The following is a 26853-nucleotide window of genomic DNA, read 5'->3' as shown; positions in this document are numbered from 1 at the left end:
TTGGGAGTATTCCATCCTTTTCTATGCTCTGAAATATATTTTGTAGTAGTGGTGTTAGCCATTCTCTGAAAGTTTGGTAGAATTCTCCAGTGAAGCCATCAGGGCCAGGGCTTTTCTTTGTTGGGAGTTTTTTAAATGACTTTTTCAATCTCTCTGTTTGCTATGGTTTTATTTAGTTGTTCTGCCTTTGTTTGTGTTAGTTTAGGTAGGTAGTGTGTTTCTAGAAATTAGTCCATTTTGCCTAGGTTTTCAAATTTGTTAGAGTACAACTTTTCATAGTACTCTGCTATGATTCTTTTAATTTCAGTTGGACCTGTTGTGATATCGCCAATCCCTTTTCTTATTCGGGTTATTTGCTTCGTCTTTTGTTTTTCTTTTGTCAGTCTGGCCAGTGGTTTATCGATTTTTTTTTAATCTTTTCAAAGAACCAGCTTTTGGTCTTGTTAATTCTTTTTTAATTGTTTTCCTGTTTTCTATTTCATTTAATTCTGCCCTAATTTTTATTATTTGCTCTCTTCTGGTGCCTGAAGGTTTCTTTTGTTGCTTTCTTTCTATTTGTTCAAGTTGTAGGGATAATTCTTTGATTTTGGCCCTTTCTTCTTTTTGTATGTGTACATTTAGTGATATATATTGACCTCTGAGCACTGTTTTCGCTGTGCCCCAAAGGTTCTGATGGAAAGTGTTTTCATTGTCATTGGATTCTATGAATTTCTTTATTCTGTACTTAATTTGTTCCATAATCCAGTCGTTTTTGAGCAAAGTGTTGTTCAGTTTCCATGTGTTTGATTTCTTTTCCCTGATTTTCTTGTTAATTGACTTCTAGCATTATGGCTTTATGGTCAGAGAAGATGCTTTGTAACATTTTGATGTTTTGGATTCTGTTAAGGCTTGCTTTATGGCCTAATATGTGCCTATTCTAGAGAATGTTCCATGTGCATTGTAAAAGAAAGTATACTTCCTTGGGTGGAGTGTTTGTATAGGTCTGTGAGGTCAAGTTGGTTAATTGTGACATTTAACTCTTCCGTGTCTTTATTGAGCTCCTATCTGGATGTTCTGTCCTTTACTGAAAGCGGTGTGTTGAAGTCTACTATTATTGCAGAGCTATCTATTTCACTTTTCAATGGTGTTCAAGTTTGTTTTAAGTATCTTGAAGCCCTGTCTTTGGATGAATAAATATTTAATATGGTAATATCCTCTGGGTATGTTGTCCCTTTAATCATTACATAGTGTCCCTTCTTATCCTTTGTGGTAGATTTAAGTTTGAAGCCTGTTTTGTCAGAAGTTAATATAACCACTTCTGCTCTTTTTTGATTGTTGTTTGCTTGCTATATTTTTTTCCATCCTTTCAGTTTTAGTTTGTGTATGTCTTTAAGTCTAAGGTGTGTCCCTTGTAGGCAGTATATAGATGAATCATGTTTTTTCATCCATTCTGCAACTCTCTGTTTTTTTATTGGTGCATTTGGTCTATCTACACTCAGCGTGAACATAGATAGGTATAAGTTTAGTGCTGTCATTTTGATTCCTTTTTTTGTTTGTTGTTGACAGTTTCATTTTTCCACTTTTTTTTGTGCTGAGTAGTTTTTCATTGTAAATTGTGTGTTCCTCTTTTTCATTGCAGTTGATTTTGTTGTCTAGCACTTAACTACCACTGCCCCACATTTTAAATACATGCAGTTTATTTTATTTCAACACATGGTACTGGAACTTCTTTATTCATCAATAAATGTTTAAACAATTAAAAAAAGTAGACATCACATATTGTGTGATTCAGTTTATAAGAAGTTCTAGAGAAGAAAAATACATTCTCTAGTGACAAATGGAAACCCTGGTAGCATAGCGGTTAAGAGGTATGGCTGCTAGCCAAAAGGCTGGCAGTTAGAATCCATCAGGTGCTCCTTGGAAACTCTAGGGGCAGTTCTACTCTGTCTTATAGGGTCACTATAAGTCAAAATCGACTGGATGGCAAAGTTTTTTTTTTTTTTAAATGACAAATAGAAATCAGTGCTTGCCTGGGGCCCTGGCTTTCAGGGCGTTTAACTGCAATGGTGCATGCAGGGATCCTTCAGGCTGATGGAATTATTCTATATCTTGATTATGGTCACGATGACTTAAGTATATGCATTCTTCAAAACTCATCAAACCATGCGTGCAAAGTGTATGCGTTACAGAATATGCATCTTAGTCATCTAGTGCTCCTCTAACAGAAATACCACAAGTGGTGGCTTCAACAAAATAAACCGAAGTTTATTCTCTCACTGTCTAGTAGGGGAAATCCAAATTCAGGGCATAGCTCCGGGGAAGCCTTTCTTTCTCTGCCACCTCTGGAGGAAGATCCTTGTCATCAATCTTCCTCTGGACTAGGAGCTTCTGAAAGCATGGTCCCTGGGTCCAAAGGATGCACTTTTCTCCTGGCACTACTTTCTTGGTGGCACAATATTCCCTTGTCTCTCTGCTTGCTTCTCTCTTTTATAACTCAAAAGACTTTGGCCCAAGGCCCAATCCAACCTTGTGGATTGAGTCCTGCCTCATTAACACAACTGCTGCTAATCCCATCCCACCAACATTATAGAGAAAGAATTTACAACATACAGGAAAATCACATCAGGTGACAAAATGGTGGACAATCACACAATACTGGGAATCGTGGCCTAGCCAAATTGATAAACATATTTTTTGGGGACACATTCAATCCATGACAGTATGTAAACCATACCTTAGCGTATTTTATAAAAAACATCAAGTCTAGTTCCTATGTGTAGGTTCTGTAGGGTATGTTTAAGAGAGAAATATAGATTTAAACAGTCACCACATAGACTAGCATGTAGAATAAAAAATAAATAAAGGTAAATAGTGCATTGATCTCACATTATTTTTTCAACTATGGAATAGTTTACATGTTGGGACAGATGTGACTGGTTATGAAACATATCCGTATCACACATATGTTTATCATATGTTTGAAATTGTGGCACTTTTTTTTTTTTTTTTGTAAATAAACTCCACCTTGGGCATGGTGTCGACATGAGTGCAGAAACGTTAAACTGAAAAATCCATGTGTGAGCAAAGATTGTGCTTTGTTCTTGAATTCTGATTTCCATCCACCTAATTCCAATTATTACCCTGTAATGAATGAATTAAAACAGTCCGATTCAGTCATGCTTATAAAATGTTCTTATTAGTAACTACTTTGAATGTTTTCGTTGTCTCCTTTTAGAATCCTTTGGTAATAAAAATCCCCCTTCTGAAGTTTAAATGTCAAACATAGATGTCAAATGAGTAATGTGGAAGATTGGGTGCATGCTATAGTTGTCTCTAAGATCCGGAAATCTCTATTAGACTCCTGTCCCTGGGCTCCCATCAGAGCAGCTATGGGTGGCTTTAATTATTTGTTGAGGAGCACAGTCTATAAAATATTAAACTATGATGAAATGGAGAGAATATTCTGAGGCAGCTACAGACAAAGCCCCGCCTGTCAAGAAGATAAAAGGCGGAGGCTGAGTCACCTGCGGGGGAAGATGTGGTCATCTTTCTGAGAGGAACTGTCTCTGGAGGCAGATTGCGCAACTGGGGTGGCCTCTCGCCTGAGTCCCAAGAGGCCTGGAGGTGAACACTGGGTCAGCACCAACTGGGCAGGGTTGTGCTGAGGGCATCCTGGGGGTGGACAGCTCCATGTTGTGCCAGTCATGGGCTCCCAGAGGTCATTTCTGGAGGAGCTTTTTCTGCCTCTAAGAGCCACTTCAAGTCTAAACATTTTGTGTAAACAGGAGTGAGCTTATGGGAGCAATGCTCCTTCCCAACAGAATTCTCCCCTAGCATTGGGGTGACCTCTGGGCATTGGGGGCACTGAGAATAATGCTGCTTCTATTCAGCCACTTTGGGGTAAATGCTTTACATCAGGAAGTGAAAGGATATGAAAAAGTAAAGGGGCTTTGAATCAAGAGGATGCTGTAAATTCATGTCTTTGCTACCCTGCCCCCACTCCAAATGCAGCAGGGACACAGAGACAATAAATACCAAAATAAAAAGACAGAGCCATACAACACAGTCTATTTATGGTTCATAAGCAGACCAGGAATACGTATATAAGGTAAGGATGTTTACAGAAGGTTACTGAAATAGACTTGAAAAACATGAGCAATCATGAAGAGTTGGGATTACAGTCCTACCACTAGCTGTGTGAAGTCCCTGGGCGGTGCAAACAGTTTGCACTCTACTACTAACCTAAAGGTTGGCAGTTTGAACTCATCCTGAGGTGCCAAGCAAGAAAAGCCTGAAGACCTGTTTCTGTAAAGATCGCAGCCACGAATATCCTATGGAAGGGTTCTACTCTGAACACCTGGGTCTCCACGAGTCAGAATCAACTCCACAGCAACGGTTTTCTTTCTTTTTTTTTACCTGCTGTGCAGAGTTCCTGGGTGGTACAAACAGTTAACATGCTCGGTTGATAACTGAAAGCTTGGAGGTTCCAGTCCACCCAGAGGAACCTCAGAAGAAAAGTCTGCTGATCTACTTCCAAAAAATGAGCCACTGGAAACCCTATGGAGTGTAGTTCTACTCTGACACACATGGGGTCGCCATGAGTCAGAGTTGACACAATGGCAACTGGTATTGGTACCTCTGCTTAAAACTCTAAATGTTTCTACTCTATGACAGAAAACAAAACAATAAATGTAAGCATAAATCATGCTGATCAACTGAAAATGCAAGAAGGCAACAATGCTGGCAATTTCATCATGTTGGAAGCTGGCACATTTAGTTCACATTATTGTTATTATTTGGTGCCGTTGAGTCAGTTCCGACTCCTAGCAACCCCTTGTACAACAGAAGGAAACAGTGCCCTGTCCTGCGCCATCCTCACAATCGTTGCTGTGGTTGAGCCCATCGTTGATCACATAAGCACAGCTATTTCCTCAAACACATAAAGCAGAAAACAAAACATAAATGAACTTTCAGTGGCATGACTGGTTTGGGCTTTTTAGGGAAACTAAAGATGTATTTTCAAGCAATTAGTTTAACAGACTCTGCTGAAACCCAAAGTAGTCATAAGAAATGTATCACACTCAGGTACGTCATGTTTAGTTTGGCGGAGGGAGGGAGCGGAGAGAGTAATTCATCACGTGTTAGTGTTGAGACATCCTAAACGTGATTGATTTGGGGACAGGGTGCCCCATCTTGAAAGGAACACTGTGCATCGATAGTTGCTCATTCTAAAGCATGTGCAGCTCCTCATCCTGCCTCCAAAACGGCCAGTGCTCCTACTCTCTCCTCCCCCCCCAGCCCCATCCATCCCCCATCTCAGCTTCGCTTGCATACTTCCAGATTGACACATCCAGACCCGACTCTCTTCTCAGTTCTGAGTTTCCAGTCACATACCAATGTTCTTAACGTGACATTTCATGGTGCTCCTGATTTACCCCAGACAAGAACAATGCCATTGTCTTATAAGTCTTCTCTTGGATCTCCTGGGGTAGAGGCAGCATTACTGAGCATTCCAGGATCCAAAACGCAAGAGTTTATTCTTCATTCCGTAGACGCAGCTCCAAACTGCTCCCGAAACCCACCCTGCTGTCCTCACCCCTGCAGCCACTGGTCAAGGTGGGTGTCATTACAGACACACACCTGGAGTAGTTATCAACTATTACCACTGTTTGTATATTATATACTTGACCCTTGCAGCAACCTAAAGAGCTGAGTTAGTATTCAAATTTTATAAGTAAGAAAACTTAAGTTCAAAGAGATTAATCAAGTTGACCAAAATCAGACAGCTAGCACGGTATAAAATCAGTATTGGCATCCGGGTCGACCTAGCTGCAAAGCCCACACTCTGGAACCAAAAGAAGCACAGTCTGTGTGCAAAAATGTGCTGAGAAAAAATGAAGTGCTTCAAGCGTCGTCTCATTTGATCTTCACAATGGCAATATGTTGCAGATAAAGGACAGGAGGTTCAGAACGTGAAGTACCTTGCCTAGGGCTGCACAGCGAGTTAAGCAGCTGCCCTGGAGTCAACTCTGAGTCACGGCTACCCCATCCGTGTCAGAGTAGAACTGTGCTCCATAGGGTTTTCAGTGGCTGATTTTTAGGAAGTAGATTGCCAGGTCTTTCTTCTGAGGCACTTCTGGGTGGACTCGAACCTCCAACCTTTCAGTTAGCAGCCAAGTGTGCCAATCATTTGTACCTCCCAGGGACTATGTGTGTGTGTATGTATACATATATGCATACAAGCTATATGTTGTGTTGTTAGGTGCCTTTGAGTCGATTCTGAAGGAAACACTGCCTGGCCCTGGGCCATCCTTACAATTCTTGCTATGTTTGAGCCCATTGTTGCAGCTACTGTGTCAATCCATGTACGTGTATATGTATATATATATATATATATATATATATATATATATATATGTAAGCTTTTGTAGCATGAGGTTATTTGTCTGACTTTTCATGAGACGCGGTAAGTAGGTAAGGTGCTTGTCACCCGGAACGGAACATCGACTGAGCAACACAAGCGTTGCAGGGTTCAGTGAAGGGGGAGTGGCTGCCACACAGAGTCCTGGGCCCAGCGTGTTCTCATCCACACATGTCATCACCCACGAGTGTTCTCACCAACAAGTGTTCTCACCCATGTGCGTTCTCACCCACGCATGTTCACATCCACACATATTCTCACCCACATGCCCCTCTGCTGCATTGCTGGCTTGAGGCACTCATTCACCAGGGCCCAGTATCCTGAGCACAGGAAGAAGCAGAGATGCTGAGGTGGACATGGGGCTGACAGGAGAGTGGGCTAAGTCATAATTTAGCAGACTGTGCAGCAATGCTTGTGTCCCTGGAGGATTCGGCCATGCAGGCATGATAATCCAGCTTGAGATCCATCTCTTTTAGAAGATAAGCATGTTAAAACTGTGCTAAAAAAAAAAAAGTGCTAAAGATTCCGGTAAATCGAACACCTAATGAGTGACAGCTCTATGGTTTATCTCTTCAATGCCTGAGTCATGGGCATGTCAGGATGCCAGTGAGACAAAACCTACTGCACACACACTGTTGTAACTAGTTCTACAAACTCTGATTTGTGTCCTTGATACCTACTGCTCTTCCTGGACCTCACCCTCACTTGTAGTGGCTTGTTCAGCTCCCCAGCTCTAGCAACCCCAGGTTGTGGGGCGTGGAGCCCTTGGCCTCTGGCACAGTGTAGGCCCTGCTTCAGGTATGCACTTGGGTGGCTGGATGGTGATGAGCGAGCAAAAGCCCAGGAATGTCCTGGATCATGTATACATTAACGAAGCGTTCTTAGTAGCCTAGTGCAGTTGTAAGACAAATACCACAATCAGTGGCTTTAAAGAACAGAAATTTATTTCCTCACAGTTCTAGAGGCTAGAAGTCCAAATTCTGAGGCTCAATCGTATCAATTCCTTCCTTGTCAGTAGCCTTGGGTGTTCCTTGGCTTGTAAATGGTTCTCACAGGGCATCTGTCTTCCCCCATATGTCTAATCTGCTCTTTCTATAACTTCCCCCTTATGTCTAATCTGCTCTTTCTATAACTCAGAAGTGATTAGATTTAGAACCCACCCTACTTGGGTAGGATCTAATTAACATGACAAAGAAAACCTTATTTCCAAATGTGATTACATTCACAGGTATAGGAGTTAGGATTGCAACACATATTTTTTGGGGAAGGGGGTCACAATTCGATCCATAACAGATGTCAATAGAAGCTTATAATAGCATTGAGTTTAGGGGTAATCTGGAAACGAGCATTCTCATTTTACATACTGGGATTGACTTACTCTTGTGGCAAGCCTTCCATCAGATCCTGCTCATGGGCCTTAAAACTCTAGACACGTTGCAGGTAATAACTTCTCCTCTTTCCTGGAAAGTAGAAGGGATTGCCAATGTGTACAACATGAACTCTATGTCCTTTCTTCAGAAAATAAACCACATAGAAAAAAAGAGTGAGAAGATAAAACACAGATGAATCTAGGAGCCCTGGTGGCGAAGTGATTAAGAGCTTAGGCTACTAACCAAAATGTTGGCAGTTCAAATCCACCAGCCACTCTTTGGAAACCCTATGGGGCGGTTCTACTTTGTCTTATAGGGTCACAGTGAGTCAGAATTGACTCGATGGCACACAACAACATCAACAACAACAGATGAGTATCATTTCAAAATCTCCTAAAGTGTAGATGTGTTGGCTTGTTTACACGTTTCTATTGTGGGTAGAAAGACGCTTGCTTCTCTGTGTCTCTCAAGAGGTTAGAAGTTTTGATACAGCGTCACCCCTAAACCTGCCCCACATGAGGGGAAGTATGACTGGGCAGAACCACAGGCAGCATTTCTGACCCAGAAGAAGAAATAAAAGTGGTCAGAAATGTTTCTTTTTTGGAACATTCCCCCCATTTGTGCCCATTGAACGTGGATCTGACTTTTGGACAAACCCCGAGTGCTTACCCCTCCTCATGAGAAGTGGACAACGCTTACCCTTCTTCCCCAGAGAGATGGACAAACTCAAGGGCCCTTGACTGCTTGGGCAGCAAGGGTCTTAGGCCGCAACTGGCCAGGGCAGCAGAAGCCACATTAGAATGTTCTCTCACTGTCCTGGAAAGGGTCTGAAGGGAAAACAACCCCCTGGCTGGTCTCTGTCTCTGAGTGGACTGGAGCATCTCCCTCATAGTACTTTGAGGAAGGCCTTGGTAGAGAGAGGCACCATTTTGAATTCTAGCAACTTCAGTGACATCTATAAAATATCAGTCTTTATCTCTTGACTGTTTTAGAGAGAGCTGATAAGTGGATAGGACCTGGCCCTGCCTTGAGGGAAATATACTGAATCTGCTAATTTTGTCTCGGCCCATTTCCATTCCCCTTACTCATCAACCAGGGTGTTCTCCACAGGCATCTCACTCTAGAAGGAAGTCACGTGTTCTTCCAAGAAAGGGCCCTTTCAGACTGACTGCACCCACTTGACCACTGTTGGTTGGCCTCTGTCTCCACAGGAGACCCACTGACTTCTAATTCTGCACCACAGTCCCTAGGATTCCTCATCTCCTACTTCATCAGTAATAGTGTCCCTAAGTAATTCCAGTGGATATGGTATGCTTATAATGACCCCAGAAGTAGATGCCCACCTACTAATCCCTGGAACCTGTGGGTAGGTCACCTTACATGGCAAAGAGAACTTTTCAGATGGGATTAAGTTAAGGAGCTTGAGGTGGGAAATGATGCCAGATTACCTGGGTGGGCCCTATGCCATCACAGTGGTCTTTATAAAAGGGAGGCAGAGGAGATTGGCCTGCATAGAACAAGACGGCGATGTGACACTGAAGCAGGATGCTACACTGCTGGACTTGAGGATGGAGTAAGGGGTGCAGGGGATGTGGCCTGAGAGGCTGGGAGAGGCAAGGAGAGATTCTCCCCAGGAGCTTCCTGAGGCTGCAGCCTGCTGACACCTTGATTTCAGCCCAGTGAGAGAGACTTTAGACTTCTGACTTTTCAAACCATAAGAGGGTCAATGTGTGTTGTTTGAAGTCACGAGGTTTGTGTATATTTGTTAAGTGAAATAGTGTACAAATACCTGCCACAAATGAAGATTACATTTCTCAGCCTCCTTTTGCAGCTATATGTGGCCATGTTGCTAGGTTCTGACCCTATGAAAGTACTGCATCAACTTCTAGAAAAGTATTCTTAAATCAAGGGGCCTGTCCTCCTCCTCATAGGAGCTCTGGTGGCACAGTGGTTAAACATTTGGTTGCTAACTGAAAAGTCAGAGGTTAGAACCCACCAACTGCTCCTCAGGAGAAAGGTGGGACAGCCTGCTTCTGTAAAGATTACAGCCTTGGAAACCCCATGGGGCAGCTCTACTCTGCCTTATAGAATTGCTATGAGTCAGAATTGACTCCACAGCTATGGGGGAGGGCCTCCTTTTTTCTCCTTTCTGCTGGCCGGATTGCAGTTAGGTTGCCTGGAGTTCTGACAGCCATCTTGAGCAATGAGGTGAACTTGGAAATTGAGTCTACACATGGAGGAACAAAAGAGAGTGAGACTGGGAGCCAGCACTGGAGTGCCATACCAGCCTGGGTGGCCTACCCAATATGTTATATAAAAGAGAAATAAATGTCTATTCTGTTTACCTAAAACCAAACCAGGTGCTATGGAACCAACTCTAACTCATGGGGACTTTATGTATGTCAGAGTACAGCTGTGCTCCGTATGCTTTTCAACGGCTGGTATTTCAGAAGTGGATCACCAGGCCTTTCTTCTGAGGGCCCTCTGGGTGGATTCAAGCCTTCGATCCTTTAGTTAGCAGCTGAGTGCACTAACCACTTGCACCACCCAGGGACTTCTCCATTCAGTTTAAGCAAATGTTATTAGGGCTTTTTGATCAGCAAAACCCGATCATGACTAACAGAACCTACTCCTATTTATAAAACACCTCCCTAAACTGTCTTCTCCAAAGGATCCCATGGATTAATAAGCACCTCTGTTTACTGTCTGTCAGTTTGTTGTACTGTGAGGGGTTGCCTGTTGCTGTGATGCTGGAAGCTATATCACTGCTGTTCAGATACCAGCAGGGCCACTCATGGCGGAAAGGTTTCAGCTTAGCTTCCGACTAAGACTAAGAAGGATATGGCAGTCTATTTCTGAAAAGAATTAGCCAGTGCAAACCCTACGAATAGTGGCAGAACATTGATGTAGTATTGAAGATGTGCACCCCAGCTTGGAAGGCACTCTAAAGATGACTGGGGAAGAGCTGCCTCCTCAAAGCAGAGTTGACCTTAATGATGTGGATGGAGTCAAGCTTTTGGGACCTTCATTTGCTGATGTGGCACAACTCAAAATGAGAAGAAACAGCTGCAAACATCCACTAATAATTAAAACTTGGAACCTACGCAGAATGAATCCAGGAAAATTGGAAATCATCAAAAATGAAATGGAATGCATAAACACTGATATTCTAGGCATTAGTGAGCTGAAATGGACTGGTATTGGCCATTTTGAATCAGACAGTCATAAGGCCTACTATGCTGAGAATGACAATTTGAAGAGGAATAGCATTGCATTCATTGTCAAAAAGAACATTTCAAGATCTATCTTGAAGTACAACACTGCCAGTGATAGGATAATATCCATACTTATACAAGGAAGACCGGTTAACACAGCTATTATTCAAATTTACCCAGCAAACACTAATGCCAATGATGAAGAAATTGAAGATTTTTACCAGCTACTGCAGTCTGAAATTGATTGAACAAGCAATTAGGATGCATTGATAAGTACTGGTGATTGGAATGGGAAAGCTTGGAAACAAAGAAGAAGGAACGGTAGTTGGAAAATATGGCCTTGGTGATAGAAATGATGCCAGATATTGCATGATAGAATTTTGCAAAACCAATGACTTCTTCATTGCAAATACCTTTTTTCACCAATATAAAAGGTGACAATACACACGGGCCTCGCCAGATGGAATACACAGGAATCAAATTGACAACAGCTGTGGAAAGATACGATGGAGAAGTTTAATATCATTAGTCAGAAAAGGCAGGGGGCAACTGTGGAACTGATCATCAATTGCTCATATGCAAGTTCAAGATGAAACTGAAGAAAATTAGAAAAAGTCGATGAGAGCCAAAGTATGACCTTGAGTATATCCCGCCTGAATTCAGAGGCCTTTTCAAAATAGATTTGACACATTGAACACTAATGACTGAAGACCAGATGAGTTATGGAAGGACATTAAGGACATCGGACAGGAAGAAAGCAAGAGATCACGAAAAAGACAGCAGAGAAAGAAAAGACCTAAATGGATGTCACAAGAGACTCTGAAACTTGATCTTGAACGTCAAGCAGTGAAAGCAAAAGGAAGAAATGATGAAGTAAAAGAACTGAACAGAATATTTCAAAGGGCGGCTTGAGAAGACAAAGTATAATGACATGTGCAAAGAGCTGGAGATAGAAAACCAAAAGGGAAGAACACACTTGGCATTTCTCAAGCTGAAAGAACAGAAGAAAAAATTCAAGCCTCAAGTTGCAATAGTGAAGGATTCTATGGGGAAAACATAAAACAATGCAGGAAACATCAAAAGAAAATGGAGGGAATATACAGTTATTATATTAAAAAGAATTGGTCGACATCCAACCATTTCAAGAGGTAGCATATGATCAGGAACCTATGGTACTGAAGGAAGAAGCCTAAGCTGCACTGAAGGCATTGTCCAAAAACAAGTCTCCAGGCAATGATGGAATATCAATTGAGATGTTTCAACAAGTGGATGCAGCACTGGAACTGCTCACTCATCTATGCCAAGAAATTTGGAAGACAGCTACCTGGCTAACCCACTGGAAAAGATCCATATTTATGCCTATTACCAAGAAAGGTGATCCAACCCAATGCGGAAATTATCGATTAATATCACACGCAAGTAAAATGTTACCGAAGATCATTCAAAAGCGGCACAGCAGTTTATCGACAGGGAACCGCCAGAAATTAGGCTGGATTCTGAAGAGGACATGGAACCAGGGGTATCATTGCTGAGGTCAGATGGATCCTGGCTGAAAGCAGAGGATACCAGAAGGATGTTTACCTGTGTTTTACTGACTATGCAAAGGCATTCGACTCTGTGGGTCATAACAAATTACAGATAACATTGCCGAGAATGAGAATTCCAGAACACTTAATTGTGCTCATGAGGAATATCTACACAGATCAAGAAGCAGTTGTCCAGGCAGAAAAAGGGGATACTGAGTGGTTTAAAGTCAGAAAAGCTGTGTCAGGGTTGTATCTGTTCAGCATACCTATTAAATCTGTATGCTGAACAAATAATCCAAGAAGCGGGACTATATATATAAAGAAGAACGGGGCATCAGGATTGGAGGAAGATGCTTTAACAACCTGCATTATGCAGATGACACAGCATTGTTTGCTGAACGTGAACAGCACTTGAAGCACTTACTGATGAATATCAAAGACTACAGCCTTCAGTATGGATTACACCTCAGCATATAGAGAACAAAAATCCTCACAACTGGACCAATGAGCAACATCATGATAAATGGAGAAAACATTGAAGTTGTCAAGGATTCCATTTTAATTGGATCCACAATCAACCCCATGGAAGCAGCAGTCAAGAAATCAATAGGCGCATTGTTGTTGTTGTTAGATGCCTTCAAGTCAGTTCTGACTCATAGCGACCCTGTGCACAACAGAATGAAACACTGCCCAGTCCTGAGCCATCCTTACAATTGTTGCTATGCTTGAGCTCATTGTTTCAGCCACTGTGTCAATCCACCTCATTGACGGTCTTCCTCTATTCTGCTGACCCTGTTCTCTGCCAAGCATGATGTCCTTCTCCAGGGACTGATCCCTCCTGACAACATGTCCAAAGTATGTAAGACGCAGTCTCGCCATCCTTGCCTCTAAGGAGCATTCTGGCTGTGCTTCTTCTAAGACAGATTAGTTTGTTCTTTTGGCACTCCATGGTATATTCAATATTCTTCGACAACACCACAATTCAAAGTCAACAATTCTTTGGTCGTCCTTATTCATCGTCCAGCTTTCGCAGGCATGTGATGCGATTGAAAATACCATGGCTTGGGTCAGGTGCACCTTAGTCTTCAGGGTGACATCTTTGTTCTTCAACACTTTAAAGAGGTTCTTTGCAGCACATTTACCCAATGCAATGCATCTCTTGATTTCTTGACTGCTGCTCCCATGGCTGTTGATTGTGGATCCAAGTAAAATGAAACCCTTGGCAACTTCAATCTTTTCTCCATTTATCATTATGTCGCTCAATGGTCCAGTTGTGAGGATTTTTGTTTTCTTTATGTTGAGGTGTAATCTGTACTGAAGGTTGTGATCTTTGATCTTCATCAGTAAGTGCTTCAAGTCCTCTTCACTTTCAGCAAGCAAGGTTATGTCCTCTGCATAACACAGGTTGTTAACGAGTCTTCCTCCAATCCTGATGCCCCATTCTTCTTCATATAGTCCAGCTTTTCATATTATCTGGTCAGCATACAGATTGAATGTTGTTCTTGTTCTTAGGTGCCATCGAATTCGTTCTGACTCATAGCGACCCTATGCAAAACAGAACGAAACACTGCCTGGTCTTGCGCCATCCTCACAATCATCGTTATGCTTGAGCTCATCGTTGCAGGCACTGTGTCAATCCACCTCTTTGAGGGTCTTCCTCTTTTCCGCTGACCCTGTACTCTGCCAAGCATAATGTCCTTCTCCAGGGACTGATCCCTCCTGACAACATATCCAAAGTATGTAAAACGCAGTCTCACCATCCTTGCTTCTAAGGAGCATTCTGGTTGTACTTCTTCTAAGACAGATTTGTTCATTCTTTTGGCAGTGCATGGTATATTCAACATTCTTCATCAACACCACAATTCAAAGGCGTCAACTCTTCTTTAGTATTCCTTATTCACTGTCCAGCTTTCACATGCATATGATGCAATTGAAAATACCATGGCTTGGGTCAGGCGCACCTTAGTCTTCAGGTGACATCTTTGCTCTTTAACACTTTGAAGAGGTCCTTTGCAGCAGATTTGCCCAATGCAATGCGTCTTTTGATTTCTTGACTGCTGCTTCCATGGGGGTTGATTGTGGATCCAAGTAAAATGAAATCCTTGACAACTTCAATCTTTTCTCCGTCTATCATGATGTTGCTCATTGGTTCAGTTGTGAGGATTTTTGTTTTCTTTGTGTTGAGGTGTAATCCATACTGAAGGCTGTGGTCTTTGTTCTTCATCAGTAAGTGCTTCAAGTCCTCTTCACTTTCAGCAAGCGAGGTTCTGCTATCTGCATAACATAGGTTGTTAATGAGTCTTCCTCCAATCCTGATGTCCCATTCTTCTTCACATAGTCCAGCTTCTGGTATTATTTGTTCCGCATATATATTTAATAGGTATGGTGAAAGAATACAACCCTGATGCACACCTTTCCTGACTTTAAACCAATCAGCATCCCCTTGTTCTGTCCCAACAACTGCCTCTTGATCTATGTAAAATTCCTCACGAGCACAATTGTTTTGGAATTCCCATTCTTGGCAATGTTATCCATAAATTGTTATGATCCACACAGTCAAATGCCTTTGCATAATAAATAAAACACAGGTAAACATTCTTCTGGTATTCTCTGCTTTCAGCCAGGATCCATCTGACATCAGCAATGATATCCCTGGTTCCATGTCCTCTTCTGAAACTGGCCTGAATTTCTGGCTGTTCCTTGTTGATATACTGCTGCAGCCATTTTTGAATGATCTGCAGCAAAATTTTGCTTGCGTGTGATATTAATGATATTGTTTTATAATTTCCACATTTGGTTGGATCACCTTTCTTGGGAATAGGCATAAATATGGATCTCTTCCAATCAGTTGGCCAGGAAACTCTCTTCCATATTTCTGGACATAGACGAGTGAGCACCTCCAGCACTGCATCTGTTTGTTGAAACACCTCAACTGATATTCCATCAATTCCTGGAGCCTTGTTTTTCAGCAATGCCTTCAGAGCAGCTTGGACTTCTTCCTTCAGCACCATCGGTTCTCAATCATATGCCACCTCTTGAAATGATTGAACATTGACTAATTCTTTTTGGTATAATGACTCTTTGTATTCCTTCCATCTTCTTTTGATGCTTCCTGCGTCATTTCATATTTTCCCCACAGAATCCTTCACTATTGCAAATCGAGGCTTGAATTTTTTCTTCACCTCTTTCAGCTTGAGAAACACTGAGCATGTTCTTCCCTTTTGGTTTTCCATCTCCGGCTCTTTGCACATGTCATTATAATACTTTGTCTTCTTGAGGTGCCCTTTGAAATCTTCTGTTCACTTCTTTTACTTCATGAATTCTTCCTTTTGCTTTAGCTGCTCAACGTTCTAGAGCAAGTTTCAAAGCCTCCTCTGACATCCATCTTGGTCTTTTCTTTCTTTCCTGTCTTTTCAATGACGTCTTGTTTCTTCACGTATGATGTTCTTGATGTCATCCCACATCTCATCTGGTCTTTGGTCACTAGTGTTCAATGTGTCAAATCTATTCTTCAAATGGTCTCTAAATTCAGGTTGGATGTACTCAAGGTCATATTTTGGCTCTCATGGACTTGCTCTGATTTTCTTCAGTTTCAACTTTAACTTGCATATGAGCAATTGATGGTCTGTTCCATAGTCGGCCCCTGGCCTTGTTTTGAGTGATGATATTGAGCTTTTCTATTGTCTCTTTCCACAGATGTAGTCAACTTGATTTCTGTGTGTTCCATCTGGTGAGTTCCATGTGTATAGTCACTGTTCATGTTGGTGAAAGAAGGTATTTAGAGTGAAGAAGTCGGTGGTCTTGCAAAATTCTATCATTTGATCTCCGGCATTTTTTCTATCAGCAGGGCCATATTTTCCACCTACCATTCCTTATTCTTTGTTTCCAACTTTCAAATTCCAATCACCAATAATTATCAATGCATCTTGATTGCATGTTCGATCAATTGCAGTACTGCAGCAGCTGATAAAAATCTTCTATTTCTTAGTCTTTGGCTCTAGTGGTTGGTGTATAAATTTGAATAATAGTCTTATTAACTGGTGTCCCTTGTAGGCGTATGGCTATTATCCTATCACTGACAGCGTTGTGCTTCAGGATAGATCTTGAAACGTTCTTTTTGATGATGAATGCAATGCCATTCCTCTTCAAGTTTTCATTCCCAGCATAGTAGACTATATGATTGTCCAATTCAAAATGGCCAATACCAGTCCATTTCAGCTCACTAATGCCTAGGATATCGATTTTATGCTTTCCATCTCATTTTTGATGATTTCCAATTTTCCTAGATTCATACTTCGTACATTCCAGGTTCCAATTATTAATGAATGTTTGCAGCTGTTTCCTCTCATTTTGAGTCGCGCCACATCAGCAAATGAAGGTCTTGAAAGCTTTACTACCTCCATGTCATTAAGGTCAAGTGTACTTTGAGGAGACAGCTCTTCCCCAGTTACCTTTTGAGTGCCTTCCAACCTTGGGGGCTCATCTCTCAGCACTGTATCAGACAATGTTCCACTGCTATTCATAAGGTTTTCACTGGCTAATGTTTTTAGAAGTAAACTGCCGGGTCCTTCTTCCTAGTCTGTCTCAGTCTGGAAGCTGAGCTGAAACCTGTCCTCCATGGGTGACCCTGCTGGTATCTGAATACCGGTGGCATAGCTTCCAGCATCAGAGCAACTTGCAAGCTCCCACAGTATGACAAACTGACAGACACTTGGGGGATAGATGCATTGCATTGGGTAAATCTGCTGCAAAGGACCTCTTCAAAGTGTTGAAGAGCAAAGATGTCACCTTGAAGACTAAGGTGTGCCTGACCCAAGTCATGGTATTTTCAATCGCATTATATGCCTACGAAAGCTGGACAATGAATAAGGAAGACTGAAGAAGAATTGATGCTTTTGAATTATTGTGGTGTTGGCAAAGAATATTGAATACACCGTGGAGTACCAAAAGAATGAAAAATTCTGTCTTGGAAGAAGTGTAACCACAATGCTCCTTAGAAGCAAGGATGGCGAGACTGCATCTTACATACTTTGGTCATATTGTCAGGAGGGATCAGTCCCAGTTGAAGGAGATCATGCTTGGTAAAGTAGAGGATCAGTGGAAAAGAGGAAGACCCACAACTGTATTGACTGACACAGTGGCGGCAACAATGGGCTCGAGCATAGCAACAATTGTGAGCATGGTGCAGGGCTAGGCAGTATTTTGTTCTGTGCTACCTAGTGTCACTATGAGTCGGAACAGGCTGGAGCTCACTTAACAATAACAACAAAACTGTTCACTGCTCCCTAAAATCCTTAACATGGTACTTACTGATCATTGTTCTGTATGTTCCTAAACTGATCTCAAATTCCATAAAGTATATGTCACTGTTGTGCTTTCAAAGTATATATGCATAAGTACTCGTAATATGAATTTAGAAAAAGAAATATGAGTACCATTGTGAGACTCTAATATTGACTATAATCTGCTGCAGTCTCTGTACTCAGTTTCACCGGTGGTTGAGCTGTTCGGACTTTCAAATGGGTACTTCTTTATTTTTTGTGTGTGTTTTTAGGTTTTCAAATTGCTGTTTGGTTTTGATGTTCACTCTTCTTTTGTTCTGTTTGACTCATAAAAGACAAGAACTTTCTATTTAGGTATATTTCCTAACCTAATGTTTTGCAAGACATTATTTTATGGACATAAAATAATGGACATAGTTGGCTGTCTCCTTAATCGTTGAAATGTTTCAGGTGTGTTTTACTTTATTTTATTTCTTTATTTTTGTTGTGCTTTAGGTGGAAGTCTACAGTTCAGGATAATTTCTCATACAAAAATTTATACACATCTTGCTATGTGACACTAGTTGCAGTCCCTATAATGTGACAGCACACTCCCCCTTCCCACCCCGGGTTTCCAGTGTCCGTCAAACCAGCTCTTGGCCCTTCCTGCCTTCTCATCCTGCCTCCAGACAGGAGCTGCCCATTTCGTCTCGTGTATCTGAGTCCAGTTGTGCTGACTTCCCTGTGTTGTGTTGTCCTTCCCTTCACCTCAGATGATTCTTGTCTACATCTAGTTAGTGAATTCCCCTCTCCCTCCCTCTTCACCCTCATTGCCATCAAAGAATGTTTTCTTCTGTGTTTAAACCTTTTCTTGAGTTATAATAGTGGTCTCATACAATATTTGTCCTTTTGGGACTGACTAATTTCACTCAGCACAACACTGTCTGGATTCATCCGTGTTGTGAGATGTTTCCCGGGTTCATCATTGTTCTTTATTGTGGCGTAGTATTTTATTGTGTGAATATACCATAAATTGTTTATCTATTCTTCTGCTGATGGGCACCTTGGATGCTTCCATCTTTTTGCTGTTGTGAACAGTGCTGCAAAGAACATGGGTGACGGCTCAAATTGCTCTAGGATATATTCCAAGGAGTGAGATTGATGAATGGTATGGTACTACTATTTCTAGCTTTTTAAGGAAGCACCAAATTGATTTCCAAAGTGGTTGTATCATTTCACTTTCCCACCAGCAGTGTATAAGCAGTCTCTCCACAACCTCGCCAACGTTTATTATTTTGTGTTTTTTGGATTAGTGCCAGCCTTGTTGGGGTAAGATGGTATCTCATTGCAGTTTTGATCTACATTTCTCTAATGGCTAATGATCGTGAGCATCTCCTCATGTATCTGTTAGCCGCCTGAATGTTTTCTTTGGTGAAGTGTCTGTTTATATATCCTTTTCCCATTTTTAAATTGGGTTACTTATCTTTTTGTTGTTGAGGTTTTGCACAACCTGTAGATTTTAGAGATTAGACCCTTATCAGATAGGTCGTAGCCAGGAATATTTTCCCAGTCTGTAGTCCGTTTTTCACTCTTTTAGTGAAGTCTTTTGATGACCATAAGTGTTTTATTTTTAGGAGCTCACAGTTATCTAGTTTCTCTTCTGGTGTTTGTACGTTGTTATGTTTCATATTCTGTTTATGACATGTATTAGGGCTTTTAGCTTTGTCCCTATTTTTTCTTCCATGATCTTTATCGTTTTAGCTTTTAGATTTAGGTCTTTAATCCATTTTGAGTTAGTTTTTGAACATGGTGTGAGGTATGGATCTTTTTTCATTTTTTTTTGCAGATGGATATCTGATTATGTCAGCACCATTTGTTAAAGAGACTGTTTTTTCTCATTTAATGGACTTTGTTGTTGTTGTCAGTCTTTTGTAGAGGCTTAGATCCCCGCCAACTCCTTTGGCTTGACTCAAGCAAAATAAAGCTTGCTGAAGATAAAGTTTGTTTTTCGCATGTATTCTTACTTAGGAAAAGACAAGGACCTTTTGTGTCAGATTGGCAATTGGTAACACGCCTACCAAATGGCTGCTGGGGATTCTGTTTGTGACTAGAAGGTTGTCCCTAGGCCCGAGCTCCCTTGCAGTGCCCCTGGTCCCCAACCGTGCCAAAGAGGTAGGTGAAGGCAAGACCTAACCACGACCCTGAGGTGAGTCCCTGATCCCCTCCCCGTTGTGCTCAGGGCCAGGGTGCATAGGGTGGGCCAGCGTGGCTTCCGGAACTGGACTCGAGCCCTTGGGTTGTAAAGTGAGTGGTGCCTTGGATGACCATCCACCGTGAGTAGGATCAGATGCTCATAGGTGGATGAATTTACCTCTGGGTTCTCAATTCTGTTCCATTGGTCTATGTAACTGTTGTTGTTCCTGTGCCAGGCTATATTGACTACTGTGACATATAATAGGTTCTAAAATCAGATAGTGTGAGGCCTCCCTCTGTTCTTTTTTAGTAATGCTTTACTTATCTGGGGCCTCTGCCTTTTCCATATGAAGCTGGAGATTTTTTCTCTTTCTCTTAAAAAATGCTGTAGGAATTTGTATCCAGGTTACATTGTATCTGTAGATTGCTTTGGGTAGAAATGACATTTTTACAATGTTGAGTCTTCCTATCCATGAGCATGGTATGTTTTTCCACTTAGGTAGGCCTCTCGCAGTAGTGTCTTGCAATTTTCTTTGTATAGGTTTTTACATCCCTGGTTAGATTTATTTCTAAGTGTTTTATCTTCTTGGGGCCTATTGTAAATGGTATTGATTTGGTGATTTTCTCTGGCTGGTGTAGAGGAATACAACTGATTTTTGTATGTTTATCTTGTATCCTGATCCTTTGCTGAAATCTTCTCTTAGTTCCAATAGTTTTCTTGTAGATTCTTTGGGGGTTTTTTGTGTATAAGACCTTGTCATCTGCAAACATGGATACTTTTACTTCTTTACCAATTTGGATGCCGTTTATTTCTTTTTCTTGTCTTATTGCTCTAGCTAGGACCTCCAGCACAATGTTGAATAAGAATGGTAATAAAGAGTATCTTCGTCTGTCCCATTCTCAAGGGGAACACTTTCAGACTCTCTCTGTTTAGGATGAAGTTGCCTGTTGGCTTTATATAAATGCCCTTTTTTATGTTGAGGAATTTTCTTTCTATTCCTGTTTTGCTGAGAGTTTTTATCATGAATGGGTGTTGGACTTTATCAAATGCCTTGTCTGCATCAATTGATAAGATCATGCGGTTCTTATCTTTTGTTTTATTAATATGGTGGATTACATTGTTTTCCTGATGTTGAGCCATCTCTTCATCCCTGGTATGAATTCCACTTGGTCGTGATGAATTATTTTTTTGATTTTTTGTTGAATTCTATTGGCTAGAATTTTGTTGAGGAATTTTGCTTCTAAATTCATGAGTGATATCGGTCTGTTATTTTCTTTTTTGGTGGTGTCCTTACCTGGTTTTGGTATCAGGGTTATATCGGCTTAATACAATAGGTTTGGAAGTGTTCCTTTTCTATGCTCTGAAATACCTTTTGTAGTAGTGGTGTTAACTTTTCTCTGAAAGTTTGGTAGAATTTTTCAGTGAAGCTGTCAGGGCCAGGGCTTTTTTTTTTTGTGGGGATTTTTTAAGTTACCTTTTAAATCTCTTCTTTTGTTATAGGTTTATCTAGTTGTTCCACCTCCGTTCACATAGCTGGACTCTATGAAGAATGGGGGATCAAAATTGGAGGAAGACTCATTAACAACCTGCATTATGGAGATGACACAATCTTGCTTGGTGAAAATGAAAAGGACTTGAAGTATTTACTAATGACGATCAAAGACCAAGCCCTCTATCAATTTCTTTATTCCGTCCTTAATTTCTTTTTTAACTCAATAGTTTTTTTTTTTTTTTATCAAGGTGTTGTTCACTCTCCATGTATTTGATTTTTTTTTCTGTTATTGATGTCTACTTTTATGGCTTTATGATCAGAAAAGACTTTTTGAAATATTTCACTGTTTTAGATTCTGTTAAGGCTTGCTTTGTGGCCTAATACATGGTCTAGTCTGGAGAATGTTACATGCATGTTGGAAAAGAAAGTATAGTTGGCTGCTGTTGGGTGAAGTGTTCTGTATAAGTCTATGAGATCACGTTGGTTGATTGTGGGATTTAGATCTTCTGTGTCTTTACTGAGCTTCTTTCTAGATGTTCTATCCCTCACTGAAAGTAGTGTGTTGAAGTCTCCTACTATTATTGTGGAGCTATCTCTCTTTTCAATGCTGTTGGAGTTTATTTTATGTATTTTGTAGCTCTATCGTTGCATGTTTATATATTTATTAAGGTTATGTACTCCTGGTGTACTGACTGTTTAATCATTATGTAGTGTCCTTATTTATCCTTTGTGGTGGATTTTGCTTTAAAGTCTATTTTGTCAGAGATTAATATTGCCACTCCTGCTCTTTTTTGATTGTTGTTTGCTTAATGTATTTTTCCCCATCTTTTGAGTTTTAGTTTGTTTGTGTCTTTAATCTAAGGCTTGTTTCTTGTTGGCAGCATATAGACGGATCATTTTTTTTTTAATCCGTTTTGCCACTCTGTGTCTCTTTATTGGTACATTCAGTCTATTTATATTCAGTGTAATTATTGATAGATATGAATTTAGTGCTGTAAAAGTTTGGTGTATATTTTTGTGTGGTGTGGACTGTTCTACTTAATTTTCTGTGCTGAGTCACTTTTCTTTCTGTATTTTCTTTTAATCTTTTTCATTGTTGTTTTTGTATTTGCTGAGTCTTTTTGTTTTTGTTTTTTTATTTTGATGTGTTGTTTTGTTAGTTTCCTTTGTGATTACCTTAAAATTTACCTCTATTTTTCTGAGTTTAAGCCAATCTTTTATTTTTTGATATTGGCTTAACTTCCTGTCCATATGGGAGTTGTATGACTGCACTATTTAGTCCCTCTTTTTTTGTTTCAGTGTTGTCGTCTTTTACATATTAATGTCTCTGTTTCCCTATTTCCAGTGTTTTAGCTTTGACTTATTTTTTGACTTCCCTCTCTGGCTTGATATCTCGTTTTCCTGCCCTGTGTTCTAGTCTTGGGTTGTTATTTTATTGATTCTCTAGCCAGAGGACTCCCTTCAGTATTTCTTGTAATTTTTTTTTTTTTTTTTACAAAGTCCTTTAACTTCTGTTTATCTGGAAATTACCAATTTTTCCTTCATATTTGAGAGACGTTTTTCCTTCAGGACTGTATATATGTTATTCCATTGCCTTCTTGCCTGCATAGTTTTGCTGAGTAGTCAGAGTTTAGTCTTATTGACTCTCCTTTGTAGATGACTTTTCATTTATCCCTGGCTGCTCTTAAAATTCTCTCTTTAGCTTTGTTTTTGGCAAATTTGATTATAATATGTCTTGGTGACTTTCTTTTGGGATCTGCCCTGTGTGGGGTTTGATGAGCTTCTTGGATATGTATCTTCTTGTTTTTCATGATATCAGAGAAGTTTTCTGCCAGCAAGTCTTCAACAATTCTCTCTCTATTTTCTGTTTCTCCTCCCCCTCAATTCTGGTATTCCAATCATTTATAGGTTTTTCCTCTTGATAGGTTCCTACAGAATTCTTAGATTTTCTTCATTTTAAAAAAATTATTTTATCTGATTTTTTCATCAAATAAATTGGTGTAAAGTACTTTATTTTCATTTTCACTAAGTCTGACTTCCATTGCCTCAATTCTGCTCCTATGACTTTCTATCGAGTAGTCTAATTCTGAAATTTTATTGTTAATTTTTTGGGTTTCTATTTGCTGTCTCTCTATAGATTCTAGTAGCCTATTAAATTTGCCATTGTGCTCTTATATAGGTTTCCTGAATTCCTCTATTGCTTTGTCTGTGTGCTCCTTGGCTTGGTCTGAGCTTTCCCTGATTGCTTTCCTGATCTCTTGAAGAGCTCTGTATATTAATCTTTTGAATGCTACATGCAGTAATTCCAAGATCTTCTCTTCCTCTGGGAGGTTTCCTGATTTTTTGTTTTGGTCACTTGGTGAAGCTGTCATGGTCTGCCTCTTTCTGTGATTTGACATTGACGGTTGTCTCCTAGCCATTAATATGTTGTTATATTTATTTATTGTACATTTGCTTACTGTGTCTGAGCTTCTTGTTTTGTTTTGTTTTGATATGCCCAAATAGGCTGGGCATGTGAACTACTTTGATTATTAGCATCTTTGAAGTGCTCCTGTCCTGCCACCAGGTGGTTAGAGCTTCTACTAGGTGTCTGAGCTCAGGAGTCCATTTACTTTTCTTGTGTAGATTCATCTCAGTTGTCTAGGTCACTGGTCACTGAGTGTGTGATCAGGCTCTCACCTACAGTCCTAGACAGGCAGGGTTACACTGGGGTGAATGAAACAGGCACAGATATCTGGCTGCAGTAGGGGGTTATATGCTGATTAAGGTAGGTGGCTGATGGCTGCCCCTGAGTGCCTAGGTGGAAGGCATGTCCCTGGCTTCTAGAGCATGTAGGTGGGTGGGCTTTGCAGCTGGATGTTGGGCACCCAGTGCTGTTGGGTGTAAGGATTGGGAGGCACCACTTATCCTCGGACCACTGTCATGGGTGTCTAGATGGATTGGGTGAATCCACCAGTCCTCAGAGCCCTGATGTGGGTGGGTGAGGACTCTGCTTAATGGGCTGGGAGGTGTCAGACATCACAAATCTGCCACTTCCCCTTAGCTGTTGCAGTTGAAAAGTTTCAGGTATAGACCCTATTGTACTATACTAATGAGGGCATATGCTGTTGAATGGGCCCACACAGGTCTAGGCATAGGTGAAAGGCATTTGAAGTCTGGGACCCCTTATGCCTGTGCCAAGGCAAAGGGGCAGGGCCTGCCCTGACTTCCCAGCTTAGGAAGTGTGGCAATTTTTTAAAGACGCAAGAGTGATTTGGGTGCAGCTTAGGGGACTTGGTAGCCTCCTTTTTTTGTTTGTTCATTTGTTTATTTTTTCCCTCCCCAAAGCCAGGAGACAGGGTTGGGTGTGACAGGTCTCACTTCTGGCCTAGGGGGCGCAACAACTGCTGAACACTGCTGGACCATCACTGGAGCAGAGCAGGGAGGGGACAGATGAGGGGAAAACAGGAACTTCTCCCTTACAGAAGTCCAATAGGAGAAAGTGTTATTTTGGTCCCATGCTGTAGGTTAGAAGCTTACATTTAACTTTCACAGATCCAGTGCCACTTCCCCCTGGCAAAACTCATCCTGAGCACCACTGCTTGCTTCGGCCGGAGTGGGCTAAAGGATCTGGCCTGCAGGGTGCCAGCTAGGTCAGGTCTGGCATCTCTTTACTGCTTCTGAACTGTCTCTCCCTCCCCCTGCCACTCAGTATGACTCCTTAACTTTGTCTTTGATGTTCAGGGCTCCTAGGTTGTCATATATAATCAACTCACTTGTTTTCTCAGGTCTTTGTTGTGAAAGGGACCACAGGAAGCATCAGATTATTCCGCCATCTTGTCTCTGCCTCTCAGACACGTTCTTTAGGACTATTATTTTTTTCTCTTTTTGAATTTCCAGATGGACACCTTAAAAATTTAAAAGTAGTAAGATTCATAAAGCTTAAGCATCACTGAATCTTATTTTTCTGTCTCTTTATGGAACAAATCTTCTAATTGCTTTTGTAACTTGGTTTCCAAATACCTCCTCTCTGAGAAAGCCAAAGCAGATGAAATTACAAATGCTTGGAACCTGGCCTTGTGACCCAACACATATCCTTCTTGTTGGATATGTGTTAGTGCTGTGGCAACATTTTGAGAAATGCGTTGAAAATAGAAGCAAAGTTTGATTATCTCCATCTTATCATCATATGTTGAGCAAAACACTTGAAACTCTTACAAAACAGACGTTGTTGCTGGTTTTGCTCCTTCCTGCCTTCTAATTAGGCCGGGAAAAGGCATGACATTTTCCCTTTTCTCAGCGTCTTGGCAACCTCAGCTCTGGTTCCAGCCAAAATCAGGAAGCGCAGAGAGAGGTGGATAAGAATAGCCTTAAAAATAAAAAGAAAGACCCAGTATGTTTAACACTACAAAATGGGTTGGCTTGAACTTGGAAGTTATATTCAGCTTGATTCTTTTTTTTAATCCAAGTAGTTCCAGCAGATTCCATCGGTTACCTTGGAGAAGGGTGACTGCATCTTTATCCCTCCTGAGTGTCGCCTAGCACCTACAAAAGAACATTCCTGAGTTAATGGGGTCAGACAAGACAACTGAAATGACCTTCTTAGACAGGCCCTGAAGAGGGTCAATGTTTCCTAATCAAATTTGATATTTCAATTTTCTGTGGATTTTAGCTACGCTTCAAAAATGAATGCTATTCCTGGGAGTTTTTGCATCTTGGAAAGATATTTTAAATGTGCCTTTATACATTGCTTAAGGTTTATTACAAAAACAAAACAAAACAAAACCCAAACCCATTGCCATTGAGTCTATCCCAACTCATAGCAGCCCTATAGGACAGAGTAGAACTGCCCCATAGAATTTCCAAGGAGCGCCTGGTGGATTTGAACTGCCAACCTTTTAGTTAGCAGCTGTAGCTCTTAACCACTATGCCACCAGGGTTTCCAGGTTTATTACAGAAAGTTTAGTATACTATTACATAATACATAGTACATATTATATTATGTTACCATATTATATATATTTTATTGTTGTTCGGTGTCCTTGAGACAGCTGTGACTCAGAGCAACCTTACATGCCACAGAATGAAACACTGCCAGATCTTACACCATCCCCACAATCATTGCTATGTTTGAACCCATTGTTGCAGCCACTGTCAATCTATCTTGTTGAGGGTCTTCTCTTTTTGCTGACCTACTTTATCAAGCATGACGTCCTTCTCCAGGAACTGGACATGATAACATGTTGAAAGTACATGAGATAAAGTCTTGCTATCCTTACTTCTAAGGAGCATTCTGGCTGTACTTCTTCCAAGACAGATTTGTTTGTTCTTCTGGCAGTCCGCAGTATATTCAATATTCTTTGCCAACATCATAATTCAAGGCATCAATTCTTTGATCTTCCTTATTCATTGTCCA

This window comes from Loxodonta africana, chromosome 1 (genome assembly GCF_030014295.1).
Source record: "Loxodonta africana isolate mLoxAfr1 chromosome 1, mLoxAfr1.hap2, whole genome shotgun sequence".
In the NCBI taxonomy this organism is placed as follows: Eukaryota; Metazoa; Chordata; class Mammalia; order Proboscidea; family Elephantidae; genus Loxodonta; species Loxodonta africana.
The sequence above is the reverse complement of the archived record's forward strand: the minus strand, read 5'-3'. Positions refer to the sequence as shown.